Below are 21701 nucleotides of genomic sequence, written 5' to 3' on the forward strand. Positions count from 1 at the left end.
ACAGTTCATATGAGCAGAAAAACCAGAGCAATAAATTTTCAGGTAGATTGAGTTATTCGTGACGGACATTGCTGGAGTCAAAAAAGTATAAAATGATAAGACTGCTGTGGTATGCATATAGGATAAGCTTAATATGACTTTGAAGACATCCTTTTCTGGCATCATTTTGAGTGATATGAAACTTAACAAAAAATACATGGTCACCTAATGTCCTCCATTAACTCAATAATTCCATATGAGACCTTTGGTCAAGTTAGACTGAGATGACCTCATTCATGCATATGACCATTTTTTTTAGGAAAATTTCCTCACAAACCACTCGTTTTAGTGGCCTTGGCGTTTGATTTTTGACTTTCAAGGGATGTGTCCTTACTGAGATTTTTCAATTGTAAAGACATTTCTTTGTAATACAGCATACTGGAGTTTTGATGATTTCTGATATTGTTCTTTTTTATGAAAAGCCAGTTTAGAAGTACTATCTGATTTCTTTGGTATCAGTTCTGTCTACAGAAGTATCCCAAGCGTGTTCTAAGAAGACTACAATGTTTGAAGAGGGGAAAACAAAACTGCTAGAAGTGGTTTATGAAAAATTGTCAACTGTCATTATTTACCAGAATGTTTTCATAACCTTTTCAGAATGTATGCTTAACACACTGCTTAATTTCAGGAATGGAGTTCTTTATACTTATTTTTCTGTGTGTGACACATTGGAATTGTTGTACACTGTAAATAGCCTATGGGGAGAAAGCTTCATCATTAAAATTAAATACTGTAGCAATATGAATTGACAAGATAATATAGGCGAGTATGATAGAGATGGCCATAACTGTACACAAACATGGCTGTCTCTTGCTTTTCAATGGCTTGGATGAAATACCAATTCAAAGAGTCCAATGTTAATTCTATGGAGCATCATTATCAACAGTCAGTGGCTAGTCATGTGCATACCTTAGCCTAAAATATGTAGGGCTTCTTGAATCCCTGCTCTAATACTCAGGGCTATAGTTCTGTTGTTTGTCTTGGAGAGTTATTCAGTGTAGTTTAAATTTTAGAAAACAGCAGGTAAGAATTGCTCACAAAAGAATTGAATATCAGAATACATAGGAAAGTTTTTAGCAACTGTAGTTACGGTATAGTTCAATTTGATGGTTGCAGAATTCCAAGAAAATGTGTCTGACTTTAGGTTTGCACTCGTACTCAGGTGTTTTGGTGGGATGTTCTGCAAGGAAGACGACAGCAGCAGTTTGCATTTCATGCCGCTTGTCAACGAAGCGTAGAAAATGTCATTATGTATTCCGATTTGGGCCATAAGATTCCCTGCATAATTGATGAGTTTTGCTTAATGTGATTCCCAAACCATAACTCTTCATTGCCGTAATTGGTATCAGCTTTGCACATTTGTAACCATTTGGACTCCTTCTTCAGCCTGGTACTTTGCAAGCAAGCATGTATTTCTCAACAGTAATGCTATCAATTTGCACTAGTAACTTTCTGCTGACACATAATGATCAGAGTGACATGACTCAATATTCCTAATATATTTACAATTTTCAAATGATTTAACACTCTTTCAGTAGATATTTCAGTTTTCAACAATTGGTATCACAGAAATAGACCAACCATCTCCTGATGGTTCTCGTAGTATTATGACGAAAGTGCTATTTATGTACATGTACTACAGGTACATATACATGTAGTGAAAGCACTCTTGAATTGTAAGAGTAGTTGTACTTCAAATCAGAAAACTCAGTCACAAAGTGGAGCCACATGTATTTCATGATTCCCTAACGGCTAGATGACTTGATAGTGTTTCAGTTCTGCTTTTGCCATCCATTTCAAAAGTAAAAAAAATTATATGTTGATTTTATTAAATCAGTATGAAATACACCTGTGCATTGTTCTGATTGGACAAGAGCAGCTCTCTTCTGATAGGGTGCTCAAGCTATGGAGAAAATCACTCTTCTAGAAACACAAATGTTGATATATGTAATAGCAACAATGCCAGCCACAGGTGGGCATACACTTAGTTTTGGTACAACTTTCCTTATAAGGGTACAGCACTTGCTTTGTGATGTGTTGCACATCATACCCAAATCTCACGTATGTCTGCCAATGGAGGTGATTGCTGCTTAAAAATCGTAAAAAGTAAATAAAGAAAGTAAAGTGAAAAGAAGAAAAAGGTCAATGAAGAAAGCCCTGCTGTGCAGTATCAGGGTGATGGTGACCTGAGTGTGAAGCAAGTGCATCCCCTAATACGAGACAGTACCAGATGGTAAACGTATAGAGTAAAAGGATAGGAGTGACAATATCAGAAATAATGCACAAATACAGCTTTAAGTTTGCTACCATTATTCCATGCTACATGTTACTATCAATCGTAAAAATTAACTCAGTCTGGATGTAAGCAAACATGTATCCTTGGAAAATATCAACAACCATTGAGATTTGTCCTAGCAAAAATATGACTGACTTTCCAGTGTTCAAATACACTTTAAATGACAGATCTGTCTGGGTCAACTCTTCTTATTATGATGTGAAAGACTTCACGTGTCCTGGCTTTTAACCTGGTCAAGGAATGACAGAAAAAATGCTTTCTTCAAGCATAGACCTGCAAGTTTTCTCAAGGGTCTATGAGTCAAGTTAAAATATTTCCAAAATATCATACTACCGGTACTAATATAGTCATTCAGGGCTGTCAATGTTTTTCAGAATAGAAGGGTACAAGTGAAAGAACAGGAGGGTACAGCCTTGTGCGGAGCGAAGCGGAGGAAGGCGTGCGCGCAAGCGCACGCGGTTGGAGGCCAGGAGGGGGGTGTCCCCCCTCCTGAAGCTGAAGCTTTTCTAATTATTCATCTTCAATTGGTGGCCTGTGGTGGCACTTTTGAGGGCATTTTACTGTCAAGTTTATTATAACTGAAGTATCAAAAGTAACATGAAATTGAATCTTGTGAAATAAATTATGAAAGACAAACAGAAGTATTTCAGAGTTTATATGTTTATTGATACACCAGGTTATTATTATTTGCATATAAATTCTGTTGAATTACAACCTGCTTAATAAAGATCATAATCTGAACCATAATCAGAATCACTGAAGTACTCATCCAAGCCCAAGGCTTGTAGAGCAATACCAGCTGACAATACCTCAATATCTCAGGCTGATGAAACAGTAGCTTCAGAAACTACATCTGCAAAAACTATTTCTTCAGATGTAGCTTTAGAAACAACACCTGCAGAAACTATTTCTTAAGAAACAACATCTGCAGAAAGTAATTCAATAATTGTAATACGTTCCCATTCAAAAACAGCTAATCGTATTAGAATTTAAAAAAATCTTGTCCCCACTGCAAAACTGATGTCATAACGTCACGACAAAAAATTCCGATTTACATCTGGTTGATACTGCTGTAATTTTATTTTGTCTGTTTCAAGACCTCTCCTCAGAGTTACCGGCTATGAATTTCCAGTGTGAAAATTTACAAATGTAATGAGGTAAATACGAGACCATTACCAGAGACAATTTGAGTAGACGCTACGTCATACAAACAATTACATACTCAAGTTTACATCCGCTAATGAAATTGCGTGGCTTCGTTGTCCGTCGGCCTCTCAATCGACAAGATTGAGAATATGCTGATTTGTTTACGTAGTAAATCCTTGCGCGTGAAAGTATACAATCAAATCTTTTCTCCTGATGACTACCTATTCTGATATCCTTCACAGTAGTCCGAGTTTTGTCGAAACCCACGCTGGCCAAGTGGGTAGGCTCACTTCGCTTCATGCATGATATATCCATATTCAAAACATGGTTTACCGCCGTACGTGCAAGATACCGCGAAAGTATATAGTCAAACCTAGCCAAAGTTTGTGATTGCCCTAAACATTAAAAAATGTTGGTCTTGGTAAATGATTTTGAAGGATCGGAATACCGATATTTGCTTTTGAGGAAAGATTTCGGATGTCTGAAAATATTTACCGAACTTCAATACTCGGGCCTTCGAAACAACCACAGTACACAGCATGTACTACCGTAAGAATACATTTCATAGAACGGCGGCTTGGTGCAAACAAATTCAGTGGTAGTCAAAACTCACTAAAAATTATGTCAATCCCCACAAAGTTTTTTTTGGGCCGAGTAAACGATTCTTACTCATTGTAAAGAGTGTTCACGATCTGCAAACGGGAAAACAAATCAAAAATTCCAGTCGCTAAATACACGTAATGCTATGGCATTTGCTCAGACGCGGCGTGAAATCACATTGCATGCTATACCATTGATGGATTGAACCCCCGATCACTGAAATTCTTCAGGAAAATAAAATGATTTACAAATATGAACATTACTTTTATATCCAGAGCTAGTGTAAGCCTCTCGGGGTCTTTTTTTGGACCCATAAATCCAACGTGGCTGTCGTTCTTTTCGTAGCCATATCGATCGTGTACGTCCGAAAACCAATCAGAACACGCAAAGCTTTTTGACAGTACCGATTGAAACCAATCAGAAATCGGCTACCAACGAGCCTTAGGGGCTGCGCCTCTGTAGCACAGCGCGGCCAACGGTAGAATTGGGAAAGCATGACGTATGTAAAGATTATTGCAGGCCTTGAATAGGGAAAACAGGCGGCGGCAAGACCTGTGTCAGACGGCGATTTGCCGCCGGTGACCGGCCATAATTGACAGCCCTGGTCATTGTATACAGAAGCTAATAAAAAACTGTAACTCATCCAAAATTTTAGGAATTTTAAGTTTTGCCTGCTTCAATTTATTCCTCAATGATATAGATTTGTGATTTTAACATTACCATTATAAATGTCAGTCTCCAACAACATTCTCATAAATTACAATACATATTGGCAAAGAGTATCATAGCGTGTGATGTAAGTTTTCTGAAATTTGCCTTTCTGATTGGAGGCCCCATCTCAGCCATAATTGTGCTGTGCAAACAATGTATAATCAGTTAGATTCAATGCATAGAGTTAGTGTGGAGCTAAATCCCAAATTACATGGGCAGGCAAGTTGTGACAAAAAAGATATTGAATCGCTCGTAAGACTGACGGAGCATTTGTGAAATGTATAGACTCTGTCAACATCGTAACATCGGCATTATCTGTGATAGAAATTATCTGGCTTGAATTTGTACATGTTGTCATGCACACGTACGTGACAGATCACAAACGATGTAATCAGACCTAAATCACATTTCATGTAAGAGGGAAATTCACCTTGTTGCACGCCATGTCCAGATCTAGAAAAGTATTTTCGTAATGCTGTTAGCCGGAATGGTTGGTTTGATCAGAAGCGAAACAGCGTATAGGGGGATTCAAATTCAGGAAATAAGACCCACTGCTTTATTACTAGGTGTCCGTAACAACTTTTCCCAGCTTGTCATACCAGCTTGCTGTTTCAACAAGTCATTTATCGTGTCCTGTTTAAGTAATTTGTCACTTTGAGGAGTACTGACAGGGCAGTGTTCATTAGATTTTTTAAAGCTCAGGTGCATTTGGAGTTCTGTTGCCTTGAAATGGAATTAACAATCTGAAAAAATAAAGGGCATATAAAAAAATCAGGAAAATGTGATATCGGATTCTTTCTGATAGATAACAACTTTTCAATGGCAATATACATTATGTAATTTGAAATCTTTTGCTTCCCTTCCTAGTTCACAGGGTACAAGTTCATGCATTGAAAACAAAGTAATTAAACTAAGCAGTTTGTCATTGAAGGGAGCGTTTCAAGACTGATTCTCTTTTAAAGTAAGAGTTCAGCTTTTCTGATGATGAATTCGCAGAGGTATTGCCAGTGGGCAGTCATGTCCGTTTGTCCGTTGTAAAAATTAACTTAAAAAATTCTTATCATTCAATGTATTTCCAGCTTTCTCAACATAAACTTTTAACGATTTTTTGAAAAAAAGTATTTTAGATCATCAGCGCAGTGAAATGAGGAATCCAAGATGTTTTTCAGTAGGACTGTCTGAGGTTTCTGTTCTTGTCGCTGTGAAATATTTTCCACATGATGGTGGCAGTATTACCATAAAATCACCACAGGGGCGATTTTCTATTGCCCGTCGCTGACCTATCAGTACCGGGAATGAGGTCAAAAAATGAATGCGCCCAACGGTAGAACAGGTAAATCATAGTGGTTTTTTCCCCTTTAGTAATAAACACAACAGAGTGGTGGTAAATCACTCGTAGAGTCCGTCCTACCTCTATATAATTGTTAATCACTGATAGTGTCACCGATGGTGTATGATCTGAATACAAAGTCAAGTCCGGTCATTATGTTGATGTCCAACCTCCCAGTCTTGTAACCACCGAGCCATCAACTGTCTGGACTGGACTCTCCCACACTGCCGCATGTGTGTTGTGTATTCGTGAACCAAATCCGGTCGAGATTTGTTTCTGCCTTGGATTTGAGGAACCAGAGAGCCCAGGGTACTTGTTGTACCTGTTTCTCGTAGTGGTAGACTTTGCTTCACCCAGGTAATGTTGCGACTCGATGTCCGTTTCTTTGTCCATATCCATCTTGGGTCACACAGAAGGCATGTTTGTCCGAATGTATTATCATTTTAATCAGTGCACCAGGAAATATATTTTTACCATATCGGTAAATGATCTTTAGCTTGGCAGTGTCACCTGTCAAAATTTGAGTGAGTCGCTGTAGCTTTTATACATGTGAAGACCATTTAAGCGAGCTACCGGATGTCTTGGCAAACAATAGCATCCATGATGAAGCCGAGACTGAAAGGAGGGAAAAAAAAGACCTCTCCATTGTCAATTCCCATCACTGTCAGTTTCCAGTCATCCGCTGGCTTTTGTATTCTAACACATGTACCAAGGTCCGTCTGGGTCAACATGCGAGTATTGATGACCTGAGAAATCTAATCTTACTGAGTGAATTATAAGGAACTCTTTGACACACACGTTTCAGAATTCTGAATTATAATGTGGCATTTGGCTTGATGGTGACCTTTCAAGCATGGAACCTTTCCTTGATAACTCGATAGGATTACAAAACCAAATAATAAATTGCTCACAAATCTTAGTGTGTGTGAAGTTTTCTTTGAAAATAAAATCAAAACTGGTGTCTTTTTATTGATTACACACTGGTTGCCCTCCAGGTAAAAAGCCTTTTCAGAAATGAAGGTCTTTGAATGGCCATGTAAGTATGCATTAAACTCTTGTTTCTTTGACAAAGCCAATATTCACTGCTCCCGAAGAAAATGTGTTCGACTTCTCAACCATATGATAACACACCTAGTACATTTCAGTAGTGTATTTTGTACACAAAATTTTTTATGGTTTTGAAAGTATATTAAAGAGTTTGATAGGAAGGCTGAAATTCCATAGTTTTAATTCAAATACCTGCTAGACTCCCAAGTGTTCAAAAAGTATTTGTGTTTTATGAGTAAATGCTAGCATGAATGCCACATATACCAGAATCTGACAGATTTGTTGTTCAGGTTTTGAATTGAGACTTATAAAAAATAATTGAATTTCATCCAAGTGACATTCTCATCTTTATTTGGGATTTTGTTTTCTGTTAATATTTATATTTTTACATGTATTTTTGGACTGAGTGTCGAGGGAAGTGACATGATATATAATGTTTGTTCATTGTTGTCTGATGGTGACAGTGGCCAACACAGCCTATAAAAATCCAGACAGGTTTTTAGTCTCCTGGGCATCAGCAACTTCTGACAAGAAAATTTGATATTTCTCATCATCGTTTGATGAGATAATGACAGTCCTGAAGGGTGAGTCATATTCCTTGTGCAATGCAGGGCTTTTAGGGAAGAAAATTTTTTAAGATAATACAACAGAGTGGTTGGAAGTCACGCTGAGATTAGTGATCATTGTTTAGTTAATGTTTGGATGTTGAAATTTACATTAATTTCCATAATTTTTGCTTAATAATACATGCAGTGAGGCAATTATGATTGAGCAAAGGTTGTTCTAGAGTGAGATTGTGAACTGGGGAGCAGAGAAGTTTATTGTCTATGTTTTTGTCCCCTGGCCAAATGCATGGTAAAAAAATTACTGCTGGTTTAGAAGCAGATTCCATTAGTGACCTCTATGTCTTACAAGCTAAATGGGAAAATTGGTAGTCATCAGTGGTAGTGCTGCGAGTTACACACAACTGCCGTTAATGCACATACTTTCAGATCTCAAGCCAAACAATATCCAGGCAGCGTATACACAGTGATGTCCACAACAGCCAACTTCTCCCCGAAAAATTTGACAAACTGTGTCTTGTGATCAATTTCTCAATTTCGCGAAACTTGACATTATTTTGATTTTGTGTGCAGGGTATTGCATTTAGGAGGTCATTCATCGGTGACAAAGTGCTGAGACAAATTACGCTGTGCATCATTCACAGAGAGACTAGAGTGGGTGGAGTGGGCTATTTCCTATTAACCTCATTATAAATATGCTGGAAATGTGGCCTAATGATCTTTTCTGTGAACTCAGTTACATCATGGTTGTGCTTGGAAAAACATTTCATGGAAATGATGACCTAAACAAAATGCTCTCTTTTTGTCTCCTGGGAGCTGCATTACCAGCTGAATTTTTGTTGGAAAAATTACTTGATGTACTTGAAGATCAAACTGCACCTTGCACAAGTTTCATTGATTTGATAAGTAAACTCTTCAGTGCTCATCCATCAACAGTCTGAATTTTGTACTTCTTTTGAGCTTGATTTATTAAATTTTAGAGATATCATGGGCAGAAACGAAAAGTTGGTGATGAAAAAGGATTTTATATACTGTGCACATACCATTGCTGCTGTTGTAGTGGAAGGCAGGCAGATACTTTGTGCTACATGTCTATGGGATATTCTTGTCCACTTACCGCATTCATCTACATATTCTTTGATATTGGTTGTAGTCCTTGATATGTATGTTGTATAGTCAAACCTTTTGTAGTGATCACCCTGACGGAGTGGTCACCTCCTTATATTGGTCACCTTGTGGCAGTCCCGTAACATTGTACATACTAAAGGCTTTCTACAGAACAGCCACTTCTTGTCTGTGAACAGTTATCCATTTAAAATTGCTCCAATTTAGTACAAACCTGTGTATAGTGGAAAGCTTATCTTACTATAAGTGACATAAGTAAAAAATGCTTCGACTGGCAGCAAGAAATGAGTTTATTTTGACTGATTTTATATTACAACTCTTTCAGAAATTAAATGCATGTTTTGTGTTCTTAGAGATGCATATTGAATTTTCTTATCACTGTTTTCTTTGCCTAAATTCATGACGCAGCACACCTACAGTAATGCCACACCCACTCCCTTATAGAAAGGCCATCTCTATTAAAGTGGTCTCTCTTTCTTGGTCCCTTGAGTGGCCAATATACCAAAGTTTGACTGTATTGTTCATTGGTTTCAACAGATTAACCCTTTCACCACCATGGTTTGTCCCAAATCCATTGTCTTCTATGGTAAAGTTGGACCTGTATACAGGGAACTGGGGGTGTTACCAGTGTTTCAATGATTGCTGAATGTGGGACATTGACATACTTTTCATTGAGTGGTAAATCTGACTACAGGGCTTTAGAAGATGAGGTAGTTTTACAAGTAAACAAATTTGTTTGGATATCTGGAATTAGTCTGATTATTGTCTTTATCCCTCTTATAATGATTAGCAGAGGATAACCTTCACATCACATCACTTCACATCTACATCAGGGCCAATATGAGCGATGTGGATCTGTGAGATGTACATGGATTAGAGAGGTTACGTTGTGTGTAGTGTAGAAATGGAGATAGCAGTGTATATATGTTATAAATCTAAGTACATGAGAACATGTATCTGGGATAGATGTGCTGCAACAAAAATCAATGAATTGAGTAGGCTGAAATGATGATTATCTGGCAGATGTTGAACAAATAGATCAGTCAGAAGCCTAAATTTCAACAACACGCATGTGAACCCTGTAGAAATTAGTAAACCTGGTTGTCCTGGTACACAATTGGCTTTGACTCATAGTACTATAAGTACAATAAGTGCTGTATGAATTGGCTTTGACTTATAGTACTATGAGATGATGAAATTCTGCAGGAATATGTAAAAAAATAATTGTGGATCGTTGAGTTACTTATTTCTGATTTTGAGTCATGAGTATGTAAGTTAATGATTTTATCAACTGGTCTTGATGAAATCTTAATTCAGTATTTTTTCAAATAGAAGTCTCTCACATTTGTACACAATTACATCTATCCATCAGATCATGTAGTCTGGCATAGATACTGGAACACGCCTGCAAAAGATTAATCAAACAGCAGGTGATCTGCATTAAAACTGTAGAGCTAATTTGAATAATCGTTGGAGCCTATCATTCTCACCTTTCCACTGAAATATGCCATGCCATTTCCCTGTTTGGTGTATGATGGCTGTCAAACAAATGAAATCTTTCTATCTTTTGGTCTGCTTTCTCATATCCTTCTATCTGTGAATTTGCATTGCGTCTTAGAGCTGTTATTTGAAAAAATAAGGATTTACTGTGTCATCTCTCCTTGGTGTACCGATTTTATCACATATCAGTTTGTCCTTGCCAGATTCTCTGAAACAGTGTATTCATAATATTGCAAATAACTTGATCAAGTCAAAGTATGGTGGGAGATACATTGGGAATACTCAGTTGTTTTTGTATCGTACACGGCACATCTATATATACAATATAAAGCTTAATTATATAGTTTTCTCAAGTGTTTCATACACTTTTATTGTTGTTTTTTATTTCCTATGTCCTTCTAAATATTTGATGCTGTAGGCACTGACTGAATGCAAGGAAGCTTGTTGCTTATTGATCAAAGATAATTTGCAGGATGGGAACGTCCGCTAGTGGGACCGTTCAGGAGAATAGTGATCAAAGTGGCGCATGCCAGCTACCTAATTTGCATGATCCTCCCACCGTTGCTCTGGGCAGTCTGGGGCAGGATTCGAGGAAGCCTGCAAAGTGTGGCACTTGGTATTCAAGGCCGGTGAGACAGCCAAGTTAATTTGAAAGGCGCATCAATAAGACATCCATCATCCTCTGTAGAATATATAGAGGTTTTATCTGTGGTCCCTGGAGATCAAGAGGAGAAGAAATCAAGAAAGAACGTGATCCATTAAACACAATGATTACTTCTAACAGGTAGTTTCTATGGAAGATTGATTGGTAAGCCTAAGTGTGGCCCGCTATAATGTATAATGCAGCCACCAAACACAGAAGCCGCCACTACCTTTTCAGAATCTGTTTTTCCTCTCCCTTGCTGTGTTGTTACCCTTCTTGAAACAAATGACCTTACACAAGCAGTTGTTGCTCTGCACTACTCTGATACTTTGAGAAACTTTATGTGTTCCTCCTCGGTGGCTGTTGAAATACATATTGCCAGTCTGCACGTTGTATGATAAGATGTGAACACGATATGTATCCCGTAAGAATCCGTTATCAATGTCACTTCTTGGGTACAAGTCTGAAAAGTTCATACAACATGTAGTGGTCTAGTGTTGACTTCCCTGAAAAAAAGTCTGCTGTATAAGACATTTGATTGCAAATACAGGATTCTGAACTACATTTTGTTAATCACCTTTAGCAGTCTGTTTAGGGACTTGAGATATACCTCTAAAATACAGCGTACACACGCTCAAATCTTTCCTGCCTGGAATTTAGGTATGGTACAAGTTGGTTGTACTTTGAGTGCTGTAAAGGCAAGTATGCAAATGAGCCAATTTGTAAACATAATGAAGTGCCACAGTTATGTGTGACCCAGAGCAAACATGTTTTGTATCAGTTAAACATTTCCAAAGTGGTGTCAGCGAGAGACCCGCTTATCTATCACAAAAGGGTTTTTTCCCTCATTCTCTGCTGATTTCAGAAATCAACAAGTTGGCACCCACATTAACATGTTACTCTGTAACATCCGGTACCTTTTCCGCGGCAAGTGAAGACCTTTAACCCCATGATCCTTTACCAGTACGTGGGTACTTTGCCATTGTAATGTACAAGTATGAACGTGTCTGCACGTGTATTCATGCCAGTAGGTACAATACAAAGTATAATCTCATGTTTTTGAAAGAAAAGCGTACGAGTTTTTATCAGAATAGTTTAAATGTTTTTGTGATTTTTTTTTAGGGAAGTTGTATATTAACTGTGAACTTAAAGTACACATGCTGAACATGTATGTTATTGTAGTCAATTTGAGTTGTTAGCTTGACCAGACTGTGATGCAAACTGTACAATGAATATGCATATCGGTTCTTTTGTGTGATAATCATTAATATGTACATGTACCTGTATCATTTCCTCTAACCCTGCCACTGATAATTTATCAACCCCTGCTCCTATTCAGTGCACGTGTAAAGAAAAGCCGATCGGAACACTCTCATGGGGCCGGCAAATACTGTACTGGTTGCAGGGCAGAATTATTCTAGCAAAGACAGGTGTCTGTGCTTGTGATAGTTTTCAGCATTGTGCAGTACATGAAGATATCAAACCACATGAAAGGAAATTTAGTCAGCGCTAGGCGTGATTTCTTTGTCATTGAATTTATCAAAAATGCTTCATGTATGTTATAAATATAAATGTTGACAGATAGACAAATAATAGCATAATAAATTTTGATGATATTATCATAATGTTATTCTATAAAATAAATATTTTCTCACTGTTTATTTTTTTCCTTAACCCTTTTCCTGCCAAGTTCATATTTCACCATCAGGTTAAGTTGAATGTAGTGAACCACAATATGTCCGAATGGTACATTTTATTACAAAAACTTTTGAAGGCCCCTGAAAACATAGATCTGTACATATGATTTTTATGGACCAAAGCCGCCATTACAGGCCTAGTCAAGTGGGTGAAAATACATGTGGTTTTGGCTCAGTACTTTTTTGATTGACTTTGCTGATGGGGAAGTGATACTATTTGGCAGGAAAAGAGGTATATTTAAGTGTTGAAATAAAAAAGTATTGCATACTGGAAAGAGAGAGTTTGAAAAAAATTGAGCATGTGAAAAATCGAATATTGCATAATGAATGCAGTTAGTATTGAAAGTAAACTTGTTTCTTGATGCCAAATTTTCAGAAAATGGTGGTTTATCATGTAGTCAGTGCTTTTGTCCTTTTTCTGTGCACTTTGACTCATATTGGTTATTTTGAAAGATGACACTTCATCTTGAAGTCAGCAACTCTGACAGAAGTCATGTTGGTATTGGAGTATCTGCCAATAAACAAATGGTGGCTGAGATTTGGCATTCTTTCAATTCGCTGTTAAAATTCATCTTGGTCTGGTAGTATGTATTATATTTATGGAACACAACAGAGTCACCACGGATGCATGCTTCTCCAGCCTACAGACGTCGAATCACATCAAACACTGTAAACCTATCAATTCCCTCTGAAGACTAAAACTCTTACAGCCCCTGGTTCGCTACACGGCATATAATCTCTGCCCTACACTGATGTACTCTCAGCAGTCTGGCTTAGTCGGGCCTGAGGCCAATGTGTAGCTAAACCAGGCCTCATTGACTGCACTGATCTGCTGAGCTTGGCCACACCAAGTCAAACTTTTTGAGGGCAGGAGAGGGACACCTTGTGTAGCCAGTGGTGGGGTTCAGTCTGTGTGATGGTGGGAATGCAGTAAAAGCAAGATTTATTCAACCCGCAACGCCATAAGCAAACTCCCATATTCCCTCCACAGAACAGAAGTGAAACTTCCCTTCAAAAAGGTGGAATCAAAGGCCAGTATTTCAAATATTGATAACGGCTTTATATGTGCCTGAGATATTCTGGCTTACTTCCTCTCAGTTTACAACCACCTCTCAATAATTTGTGCCTTTCACCTATAAATTTTGATATGGAAATAGAAGTCAATCTTTGAAATATGTAATTTTGTAAAAAGGATTTCGCTGCCAGCACCACGCTAAATGGCCCTAAAATGTAATCTTTCAAAATGGTTGCGAGCGGACTAACTTAGATGGCATAATCACTCATCAAAGATTGTTGGTGTTAGGAAGAAATTACGGTGTGTATGCAGAGAATAAAAATCGTAGTCGTGTACCCTCTGGAGACAATGTTAACACTGACTTTTCATAGACCTATTTTATGACTTCCGTAGTGGCTGGTAATAAGAATTGCCTATCGCTGCAGATCCATCACGTCTAACAATATTGATTCCTTTATTTTATGCATCTTGGCAATATCTTCATGCGATTTTAATGATTAATTTAGACCTGATGAATAAAGAGTGGTATAGTCGGGGAATTGTTTGTCACCATTTAGCTTGGAGGCCTTCAACACCCCCAAACACAGCTTCTCTTTGAATTCAAATCCATTTAGCTTTCCACTTTTATTGCTGGCGTGCTCTGCAACTGCTCACACCAGGCATCTAAAGAGAATTACAGTCCAGGTTATTTATGCCAGTAATTGTCAACAGTCAGTCATTTGTCCCGGTGGAATATGTACCTTGTTCCAAACACGATGAAAAAATTTTCCCCGACAGCGCCCAGGCAATAAGTACTAAAATGTAGCACCGTCGACAGCTCGCGTTATTAAGGTGTTGTTATATATTATTTCACAGTGGCGTATTTACCCCATGATTAATATTCTGCCTTGATACCTCAACGCTTTTCCTTCATGCTGTGCCGGCCTATTTGCTGTTTCATGCCATGTTGCATCCCAGACTCGTAATTCTGCCTTTTTCTCCTAAAGTTAACACAGCCATTCATGATTTCATATCCGCCTTTTAGTTTTCTTTGGGTGGCTAGTATTTCACCAACCACCAAATTGACGCAGCCTTCCCATCCCACCCTGTCCCCCATCTTAGCCATAAGCTATGTGTATCCCTACATCTGTATTTGTCAGCTAGCGGAACAAATTTGAAATTTTTTTTTTCCAAATGATTAAAAAAAGAAGAACGTGTCTGAGGCAGGTACTCATGCAACTCCAGGCAATAAAGTACCGTACTTCAGGAATGATTATTTGGTGCAGAAAATCATCAGATCTCCAACTAATTTGTGGGTTTTTACAGTTCACACAGATCAAGTGAAAGAAATTTAATTTAATGGCGCTGTCATTGTTTCCATAATGGATAAAGTGTTTGGGGAACATTCGGCTGACCTTGCTATATTTTTCATGTGTGTGTGGAAATCTTTGTAGTATTTGTACGAATGTTCCTAGCAGCAATACACTTGTAAGGTGTTCCTCTGTCATCAGATTGGCCAAATTCCAATCCTGTGTCTTGTAGTACAGTTCCTATAGTTTTGCGAATTGCCCATGTAGAATTGTAAAATGTGACAGCAAATGAAAATCTGTACTTGAAAGAAAACTGAAACTCTGAAGCCATCAGTGTTTATTTAATATTCAAGTCACCCACTGTCTAATGAAATGCAAGAAAATAAGACTGAATGAGTCCTGAGAACGTAATGGGAAATCAAAATTTGCATATTTTATTACTTGGTTTAATATTGCTGAAATATTTTTTAAGAAAAATACAATAAAAGTGGTATTTCTTTAGTCATCCCTTTACACCAGTCTTTTGAATTTTGTATAGTTCTAAATGCGAATGATATGTAGCATTTTTTGCATCCCCAGGAAAAATCTGGCAATTTATTATCGGTTGTAATATTCAAGACAGAATTCTGCAGGTAGTTCTTGCTAAACCCAGTTCAAATGAATGTGAACTATCAGTATGAAACTCAGAGAGTAGCAGATACAATGTCTTTGTGATAATAGTTTTCTTGTGGCGGGTTTTATTTTATTTCGAAGTGCAACGAGATGCACAAATATTTGATTTGAAAATACAGCATAGAGTGATCACAGTATCAACGTGCCCTATTTTTTTGAAACCGCATTTTTAATGGAATGACAAGTTGCTTATGAAGATCAGGAAAGTGTTTTTTTGCTTCAGGATTAGTTATCAACAAGGTGATAAAGAGAATGATGTAAAAATTGTACTCCTTGTTGATAGTGTGAAAATCAGGATTGTATTAAAACTTATTATAACTTCACTTTAGTCGATAGATTGATACATCCTTTTTAATGCCTACATCTGAATATTGTTGTTTTCCAGTAAGATACGTCTTCCTTTCCAACTATTCAAAACACTTGATTTGAATTTGTATTTTTGATAAAGAATGCATCTTTGATGTTTTATGTAATACCGCAGGACATTCAACTATTAAGTATTTGATAATGCATTGTTATATTTGACGTGCACGAATTCACAAAAACACTATCAGTTGATCATAGGGGACAGCATGATGCCATTAAGTTGCGAAATGTTGATAGATGTGAAAATGAACAAAATATAAGAACGGGCTGATTTGTTTATGGATCCTCTGAGGTTTATTGTCATAAGAACAGCAGACTTCACAAAAGATGGATTTAAAACATGAATAGCGCATCTTTCTTTTCGGAAGTTTCATGGTTGATGATGATACACTGCCAGGACCACCTGAGCTCATATAGAATCTCATGTCAGGGTATTATTCACTCTCCGGATAAGTACCCACCTGGAAGATGTGAAGCTTTTTCTCTCTCTCTCTCTCTCTCATCTACTGTCACGTCATCATTTCTGAGTCCTACATGCTCAGCTTTAACTTACATGTAGCGCACCTCTACCCCACTCTCCTCAAGCTTTCAGAGTTTATAAACACAAGAGCGTCGATAGTATTGTTTCTTCATTAACCCTTTCAGTGCTGTAATTTTTCCCTCCAAAATTCTAGTGCAGCATTTTACGAATTTTTATTAATTTTTCTGTAAATTTTGTGATAATTTTGGACCAAATGTCCATCACTTTTCATTGGCTACAGTTTCTTATCAAAATTTTGGCAAAAATCTGAAAAAAATTGACTGGGGTACATTTTATACAGGCAACAAAAATTGACTTTGGCGCTCAGAAGGTTAAAACCACGTCCACTTCCATAACATCTTGAAACCATTTGACCTTTCGAAATACAAAAAATTTACCTTTTTATGGCAAATTTTATTCCCATGGTATTGTGGTCACTCAAATGGCTTTCTTTTTTTTACCTTGGATCATGATCACCTAAATGATGTCAATTAATTCTATGACATCACAGAGAGTATAAAAATTGATTGATAAATCACAAAGCTCACAGCTTATGTAATGCAGCTGCAGGATAGCAAAATCTATCAAACAAGATACCATAAAAACAAATTTCAACAATTCCATGTATATTAGTATGTATCTATATAAAGTATAGCTGTGTTTGACCTTCAATGTTTTATTTCTTGTGAAAAGCGATGTTTACAATAGCACTTTTGTCACATTAAAATATGATAGCATTTTGTTTTCATTGATTTTCAAGTAACGGAGTGCCTGTATTGAATGACTTCTGTACAGCTTGTTGGCATTTCCCAAAGACCTCCACCACCTGTAGGTGGCAATTTCCATTTTCACTCACAGGAACCGTTGAAAGAATGCTATTGTGATTAATGAGGATATTATTACAACATTTGCCAGTGTCATTATTTATTTTACCTTAAGTAGCAGCCATATCATACCTAATAAATGCCGCATTTGACCTTGCATCCTCCAAGCCTTGGTGAGATACTGCTGAACTGTATCCTAAAGGCTCTTTGGAAAAATGAAAATGTTTCAAAACAAATAAATAAGCAGTGAAAGACAATAATTTTTGAGCTTCCACTTTTGCTCCCACTTAAATAAATTTGACAAAAATCACAGCCAGTAAAAATAGTAGTTTGTATCATATAATGTACATATATTTACTTGAAAAGTCAATTATGGTGACAGACTACACTTTAATATTGAGCTTTTACCCTTTCCTATATTCAATCTCATAGTACATACAAATTACAGTGATCTTTCATGGCATATAATACTTTGAACTTGGACAAATGTATTTCAGTAAACTGCACTATATTTGCATAAAAAGATGCTTGCAAATGATGAAAGTTGCCTTGCTGTACGGTTATTTTCCTATCAGTCTGGTGTTAATGGTTGCGTTTTTGTCTCCATGTCTCATGATTATTTGTTCACCAATTAACATGAATGAATAAGACTGATGATTTTCAATATTTTTTCTGAGAATAGATGCAGATTCCCGTATCCCCTGCATCCTGCTTCATTCACTTGATGTCTGCATGCAACGAATGCATCAGTCATTTGGCAGCATTAGGTTGGTAAACAGAATTCTGTCAAGTAAATATATTCTGACAACTCGGCTGGATGTTTGCCTATCATCGATGGCCTTTCAAAACTGCACCGAGGCACTTTTGAAATTTTGATCAGTGCAAATACAAATTTCCCCACCAGGAACAATGGGGACCAGGTAAATGGTTTTCAAATAAGAAACTCAATTGTATCAACTGTCAATCTTTTTGGAGTCTGTCTATGTTTTCCTCATTTAGCGTCGCTGTCTGTGACATCCTCTTTCTGTCTGTGCGTAATAGTCACAGGATACCTAGGCCTGTGATTGGCAGTGCAAACAATAGCCTGCTGGAGAATTAGTGTATGGGGTTTTTGCTTCCTTTCTGTGACTGCCTAACTTGTCACTTATACACTGTAGTGTGAAATCACACTTCATTTGGAATTTTGTAAGCGTATTTAGCCGACACAAATTGCGCCAATTTATGAGTCTCGTGTGAATTGGTGACGGAAGTATGATGAATCTGTCGATAATGGACCATGAAATTTCTGAGTTATTCTACATTATCAGAATGAAAAATAAAACATGGGCGCAGTTTTAGGCATTTTATCACAATCTTATGTGGTGTAGTAATTGCTGTAATGATTTTGGTAATACACTGGTACTGTATTGATGTATATATTCAGATCAAAGTAGAGTAAAAGCCACCAGTGGCAGTTGTGAACCTTGTACAATATATATCTGTATGTGTATGTGTGTATCTATATGTGTGTGTGTGTTTGTTAATGATAGTTTTTCTACTACTGTATTAGGATGTTGACCGTTGCGTTGTCTATCTTTTTATACCACACTCAAATCGGAATTCCTGTTGGAATTAAAGGCTTTCAGTTTCACAAGAAATAAATGTAGCGAGAGCGTGTACACAAAGCAGTCATTTGTGTGTTTTTTGTAATAGGTAACTTTCATGATTTCACGTGAACAAATGCAGGGAAAAAAGTCAGCTTGGGAAAGAAATGGGTGGGGCTTTTTTTTGTGGCTGAAGGATTTAGAAAATGCGTCTTGTCACACCTGGCCTACCGAATGAACAGGATTAGAGCAGGCAAATTTTACAGGTAATTACGGTATGTGTAAACATGTTGAGTGAAAGCAGAGCTGCGGCGAATTACCTGTATTGATTCAGTTACCTAGGGCTTGATCAGATTACAATTACTCAGACAACTAGGATAAAATGGTAAAAGACACCCATGTCAAGTCTTAGCCCTGGATGAGTAGTGTTCTACAGCGTTCTGTCGTGTTGTCTATCAAACACCCCAGGTCTTCATTTCCTGTTCTAATATTTGCTTACCATTATGCATCGCATCCGATGAGTTCTTTTTCTCCCTCTGGTCCCCGTTTTTTCGATATGGTGCTGAATTTACATACTTTCCTATTGTCAGCGGATGGCATCTCTGTGTACACGCTGTGTCCAATGTAATAATCAGCGTTCTTCGCCATTATCAATTACCTGGTTTTTAGCAAGCGTTATTATACATCTACTGCCAATAATTTTGCATTCACTGAAAAGGCTGCTCAGAACACACATTCTGTAATGTTGATCATTTCAAGGAGCCCCAAACAGCGCATATTATGGGTGCCGTGGACTGCTCAGACGTTTGCCTTGATTTGACTTTAACTGTAGAAATATCTGGCAATGGAAATAGAAAGAAAATGTTGTGGCATCGCATCAAAATGGTCACTGTTTGACCTAGGTCGTGCCCAAGTGATAAATGTAAGATGTATAATTATACTGTTAATACAAAAATATTGCATGGTTTACATAAGGACATAAAGACTATGCATTGCTGTTCTTTCCGCTTTGGCCAATACACAATGTGAAATGGCCTTTCGCATATTTTGCAGTCTTTTTGTAACAACCTTATATTGTACTGATTTTCTGACTGTTCATTGTAGCCAATCAGGCGACATTGGATAAATGTTCTTGTTTTCTATATGTAGAGACAAACAATAAACAAGGAACGATTTTTATGATATAAACATATGCAATTTTGGTCATTTTCTTCTGAAGTGAAAAAGTTATCAAATCAGAAAGACGTTATCAGTCCTTTCTCAACTGTGGAATGGTGGATCATACAATCTGGAATGTAATGGATCTGTGACAAATGAGCTTCAGTAACAAAATGCAAGTTTTCCATGTTATTAAGATGCGCAACAGGATCAACAAGGATGGGTGACAAATGAATGTCCTTGTTCTCCAAAGTGATGGTTTTCAGCTATATGCAAAGTGTGCTTTCAGTCTACACGTATTTCCATAGACTTCACCATCAATATTCATTGTAGTTCATCAAGGTCTTATACGTGTGTGTCATTGTCAAGGCTACCATTTGTAAATGTGCAATAATGTGGACGTCAGTATTCAAGCCACAGCGTCTTATTTCAGAATTGAGACTGTTCTTTGTTCCCAGTAAGTCTTGGTTCAATCTTCAGTGCCAACTTTATTGTATTGGTATTATCACGTTGGCAACTACAGTTTTGTTTCAAGTATTGGTGAGGGAAAACACCTTACCAGTGGATAGTACAGTCTCGCTGTGTTCAGCCAAGTTGTTTTTCCTTGACTTTGGAATAAAGGGTGACAATTGCAGTTTTGCAAGATAATTATGCTCAACTTATAGTAATTACATGTACAATGTATGCCTGTTTTTCTCAGTATGTGTTTATGAAAAGCATATTTTCTGAAATATTTGTTTGCTGATTTTTAACCTCACATTTGGTATATGTATATATACAGTCCCAAAGAGAGCATATCTTATAAGGTGAATCAGTCTCATTTGCATCTCATTTGCATGTCGTTATGCATGTATGTATGTCCAAAAAAGCACAGTGCTCAGTAAAGGTATGGATGAAGTAGGGCCACTTAAGCCTAGCTCATTCTCAATATAGCCGGTACCACTGGTACAAGCTGAAACAGATATTTTGACAACTAGGGAAACTGCTTCTCCTTTTGCTGAAGGATGGGGAGCAGATTTCCTGCATCTCATATTTAATTAGACCAGACATTGTCCAATTCCAAGGTACGCCTGTGTGATGAGATGTTGTTAGCAATGTACACCCAGTTGGCGCACTGTGGACACATAACAGTTGGCGGCCACTGTACATTGTACATACCTACAGGTGGTGTGGAGTGCGTGAAATGGCTAGCAAGAGTCATCTTATCTGATACATTTACAGCATGATTGAAATTGCCCGCCCACAGACCATTATAAACACGGTTTATCATGCTGATATATCAGTATTATTTCAGGATTTTGAGTTTAAGTGAAAAAAATTTGTTACGCATAAATAGAAAGAATGGTTATCACTAACTAATCAACTCTGAGTATATATAGGTGCTGGGTTTTGTAATTTTATTTGTAAATACTACTTGTAGTTGGAGCAGGCTGTAGGAGACAAAATAGGAATCATTTTGCCATTCTGATAAAGTCTTTGTGCTGCCAAGAATTGGTAGGATGGAAGGTTTTAGGGACATAGGCTTTTTTAGTATGTGTTATTAGACGCCACTCCTGCTTCCTTCCGATGATCAGCTA

General features: G+C 37.4%; 1 protein-coding gene across 2 annotated transcripts in view; it reads left to right on the forward strand.

Annotated features, from left to right (window-relative positions):
• The window catches only part of LOC139120487 (C-terminal-binding protein 1-like), a 68046-nt gene that overhangs the window by 25293 nt on the left and 21052 nt on the right, over positions 1-21701 (forward strand). The gene's annotated exons all lie outside the window — the stretch shown is intronic.

This window comes from Ptychodera flava, chromosome 20 (assembly GCF_041260155.1).
Source record: "Ptychodera flava strain L36383 chromosome 20, AS_Pfla_20210202, whole genome shotgun sequence".
Classification (NCBI taxonomy): Eukaryota; Metazoa; Hemichordata; class Enteropneusta; family Ptychoderidae; genus Ptychodera; species Ptychodera flava.